The 4,753-nt window shown below is 44.2% G+C and overlaps 1 long non-coding RNA gene across 1 annotated transcript; it reads right to left on the reverse strand.

Annotated features, from left to right (window-relative positions):
- Positions 1-1,965: 1,965 nt before the first annotated feature.
- LOC113456810 lies at positions 1,966-3,696 on the reverse strand. The gene is made up of 3 exons (XR_003377544.1): positions 3,586-3,696; positions 2,285-2,388; positions 1,966-2,017 (listed from the first exon to the last, which is right to left on the reverse strand). It is a non-coding gene; the product is annotated as an uncharacterized LOC113456810 (long non-coding RNA).
- Between the last annotated feature and the right edge of the window lie 1,057 nt (positions 3,697-4,753).

Consider the following 4,753-nt stretch of genomic DNA (forward strand, 5'->3'; position numbering starts at 1 on the left):
GAGTTCGAGGCCAGCCTGGTCTACAAGAGCTAGTTCCAGGACAGGCTCCAAAGCTACAGAGAAACCCTGTCTCGAAAAACCAAAACCAAAACAAAACAAAACAAAAAAACAACAACAACAACAAAAAAAACCAGTGATCACAGCCACAGAGCAGAAACTGGTGCACCCGAGGTCGTCCTTTAACCCCAGCCTCAATGGAGAGCTAAGAACCAGCAGGGCTCTTCCACATGGGGCTTCTTCGAGCAGCACCATCTCCTTTCTCCTGGATGCAAATCCTCCTCTCACCTGAGGTTCCACCTCTCCAGCTTCTCTCAGACATCCCTGTTTAAGTGGTCCCTGCAGTCAATAGTGATTCATGAAGACTGTGGTGCTTGGTGTTACAGACGCTGGGGCAGACAGTGGTGCTGGAAGATTGAGCCTATTTCTTCCTGGGTGTGTAGAACAATCTTTGAACTCTGGGGGGAAAAAACATTGCTAACGATGAGCAGCTGCCTTATTCTCTGAGTACTTGGTTTGTTTTTGCAAAAGTGTTCCTACGTTCTATTCTCCACTATAGCTCTAACCTCATGGGCCAATTCTTCATGAAGTCCCTTCTTGCTTGGATTCTCCTCTGCTTGCTGTTCCCCATGTCCCCATGCCACACAAAAACATATCTTCCTCCCAGGAGGCCCTTTCCAAACTGCCAAACCTCATAGACTACCAGCACCCACATCTCCCTGCCTTGGCCTCCCAAAGTACCTTCCCCTCTGTTGCCTATTCCTTTCCACTCTTTCCCAATAAATTCCCATCTTCTTCAGCTGTGCTCCTGTGCATGAACAGTTGGACCATGACAGACGCTAAATGCAGTGAGGCTGAATTAGGTGTAGATGAAAGAAAGGCAGGGCAGGGTGGGCAGGGCCTATGTATTGTACAGTTTAATATTCTCTTAGGCATGGCTTGCCTAGTTTCAACCAACGATCAAAACTTTCTTATTTTTGGTTTCAGAGATCCCTTAGAGGTGAGGGTGATTTATTAAGAAACCTTGAATGTGTTGATAGGTTTAGGACATTGCCGTAAACTGGAGACCAATCATCTTAGTGTTTCTACCGCTGTGTTCAATTACCATGACCAAGAGCACCTTGGGGAGGAATGGGCTTATTTCATCTGACAGGTGCAGATCACAGAAAGTCTTGAAAGGAAAGTCAGGTCAGGCCCTGAAGCAGAGGCCATGGAGGAGTGCTGCTTACTGCCTAGATCCTTAGCCTGCCCTTACAGTACATCCGTGGATCACCAGCCCTCAGTGGACTGTGCCCTTCTACACCAATCACTATCTAAGAAGTGACGCGCAGGCTTCTTCCACAGGGCAATCTTGTGCAGGGCATTTTCTCAGTGGAGGCTCTCTCTTCTCAAATGACTCTAGCTCCTGTCATGTTGACAAAAACTTAGCCAGAACACTAATGTGTCTGCTCTGAAAACTCAAAACAATGAAAGTTTTAAACCTTAGTTTAGGAATGGGATCATCCATAGCTCGAGGGGTCTCTAAGGTTAATATTTATCTCTTACTAAGGAAGGCATTGTGACTCTCTAGAGTACATTGTACTCCCTTAGATCCTGTATGCCCTTTAATATCCCAACAAATTAAATCGAAACACAATGTTATTGCCAGTTGGCTGTGCGCCATGAGGAAGAAGAGAGAGACAACACTTATGGGTTCCAAAGACTTTAATAAATCACCATTTAAGCGGGCCAGTGGTCAATCAGGGCTGCAGGACAAGAACTCAGGAGCCTTGCTTTTTCTGGCAGCCCTGAGCAGGGGAAGAAGCAGGGTTTAAAAGCACAAATATTTAGAAGCACAAACATTTGTTGCAAAGTTACAGTTACAGTTTTCACCAATCAGAAGTCAAAGACGAGGGGCTTTCCTTGTGAACTCCATCACTGTCAACTGGCATAGAATCGAAGCCTTTCAGCGCAACTGATCAGATTCAAGCCTTCAGCATTTCCTTTCACATTGTCCTTCGTTTGCCACCAGGATCTTCTCCTAGAATTTAATCACCGAGGGGTGGGAACTGGTGGTGTGACCTCCCGTGTTTTATGGTTTAAGGAGCTGGACTCCTCTCTGATCAACCCCTACTCCTCTTCTGAGCTCTAGACAGTTGGTATTTCGTATTTTTGCTTTTCCATTCTACTTTGGAAAGCTGAAATAACAGGCTCAAGAGAAGTACAGTCTCTCTAATGAGACAGTTATAATACCCACCCTTAAAAGTGGATCCACCCTCCATAAGGCACCTCATTTTCTGTGACTTACCTATTGTTTGTCCGCTGCCCATTTCTTTACCTTTTCTCTTATCTTCTTTTCCCAAACAATTACTCCTATTACGGCCCCCACGATGATGTATGGCAGCATCAGTCCTATTGGGGAGGATTGAGGAAGATGGTGCTGTAACAACCCAAAAGAAGACAGTTTCCTAGCATCTTTAGAGAGGCACCAATTCTAATTGATCTTAATAATAAAAGCCCAGTGTCAGATATTATTATTTTAATAATAAAAGCCTACTAGTTCTTACCTGTATGAAATCCTCAGACCTTCTGGGATATCCTGTCTCTACAACTCCTCAGACCGAATACCTTCTCAAAATATGTCAGACTGCCCTGAGTTCCTGTCTCCTCCCACCTTATATTCCTCTCTCCACCCAGTCATATCACCCCTGTCTCCACCTCTCTAGTGCTGGCATTAAAGTCCCGTGATCCCAAGTGCTGGGATCACCTCTGTGTGAGCTCTGTTTCTCTTTCAGAGGATCTCCTGTAGCCCAGGGTGGCCTTGAACTCACATTGATCCTTCTCCTGGGTACTGGGATTAAGGTTGTGGGCTACTACTGTATTGCCTAGATGGCTAACTCGTGGCTTAGCTCTGCATTCTGAACTTCAGGCAAGCTCTATATTTTAGATTACAAATATCAGTACAACTTCTAGGATGCTCAGGGCCTGGGGTGGGGATGGTGGGTCCCTTGTGTACACCAAGCCTTGCTTCATCCAAGCCTTCTTTTGTCAGTAATTGTGGCACTTTGGGCCACCTCTATAGTACATCATACCTTGACCAGCTTTGGGCAAGTGACTATCTACACTGACATGTTGGTTCTTTAAGAAAACAAAAAGATTTTTTTTTTTTTGAAGTGTGGCAATGCAGTAGGATAAGGTAGTTCTCCCTTTCTAGGAGACTGGAACTTCACCTGGATATCACAGCCATTTTTTATTTACACAGCTTGAGTGTACACAAGACTGCTAGCCTACTGTGTACTCAATCTGTCTGCATAACCTGCCTTTAAGAGGACAAAGTAACCAACCTTACTTTTCTTGTATTTCCCAGTAATCATCTTTTACAGCCTATATGATATCATAGTTGGGTCTTTTATTATCTGCTTTTTCATGGTTCTGAACCAGCGTGGAGCCTGTGTGTTCTGATCATCATCTGCTGGAATCACTAAAATAGAAACTGAAAGCAGTCTCACAGAAGGAATGCCTGATAAGCAATGATTTTTGATAACTATGTTTCTTAACCCTTTAATTGGGGTCAATTTAAATCTGTGACTTAATCCCTTGTAATAATACCTTGTTAAAGATTTCTGTAAAGTGTCCCTCATTTCTTCCCCATGTGACAATTTCTGTGCTGTTTAGTTGCAGGTATGGGAGGCATGAACCCCTTTGTTGGAGAGAGATAGATCAAGACAGATACAGACAGAGGAACAGATTCACAAGACAGCCTCACAGGCAGGCACAGATTCAGACTCCTATAACAGAGACGGGCAGGGGAGAGGGGACACAGGGAGAGTTAGTGTTCGTATCTGGACTCAGTCTTGGCCAAATGTCACTAAAGGTTAGCGCTTTAATTTATCTTCCTAATGCAACAACCACACATTAATGGCGAGTTGAGTTTAATATTAATGGATTCAAACCGACTGCACTCACTTTCCTGTACGTCTTTTCAAGATTACATGTTAGTTTGTCTATTTGGTGGAACACTCACTCACACAGCCCCCAAATCCAGCAAGGGTCTTCAGGAAGGTGTCAAACTTAGTACCTGTGGGCCTTTATATACACATGTCCATTCTTGGAGAATGCTACACTACAGATCCACCTCCATCCATCCATCCATCCAGCATACACAAAATAAGTTATAATAAAAAAATTAAGACTATTTTACAACGTATGTTGATGTACTTAAGACAGTTCTTTAAATCCTTTTGAGATGTCTTGTAGGGGACCCCAAAGGCATTTAGCTCCTTTTGCTCTTTTCTGTGATGACCAGATCGGAACAAATTATTGACAGGTCTGTGCACCCGGCTGCCTTCCAGGACTTCGGGGTCCCGTGGGTCTGCACAGTGCATTTCTGGCAGCCTCCCCACTTAAAACTTTGCCACTGCCCTGCATTCTTGCAGGACAATTTTTTCTCTCATTCTTTCTTAGTGATACCTGCTTGCCCAGCACCTTTACTAGGTGGAGTTATCCTTAGCTGCTTCCTCAAAGTTTTGTTCTGCTTCTTGGAGTCACTTTTTGACCCCACCCATCTCTGAGATCGTATTTTATAGGTTCACTCCTCCTGCAAGATGTGTGCTCAGGCCAACCCACAGGGGGACGTCTGAGCCAGCTTACACCCAGATCATAGGTCAGTCTCTACACCAGCTTCGCAGACACCAACTGGGCGACGATTGGCAAGTTGATTTCACTCAAATACCTATTCATAAAAAACTCTGTTATCTTTTTTTTTTTTTTTTTTTTT

This window comes from Microtus ochrogaster, chromosome 16 (assembly GCF_000317375.1).
Source record: "Microtus ochrogaster isolate Prairie Vole_2 chromosome 16, MicOch1.0, whole genome shotgun sequence".
Classification (NCBI taxonomy): domain Eukaryota; kingdom Metazoa; phylum Chordata; class Mammalia; order Rodentia; family Cricetidae; genus Microtus; species Microtus ochrogaster.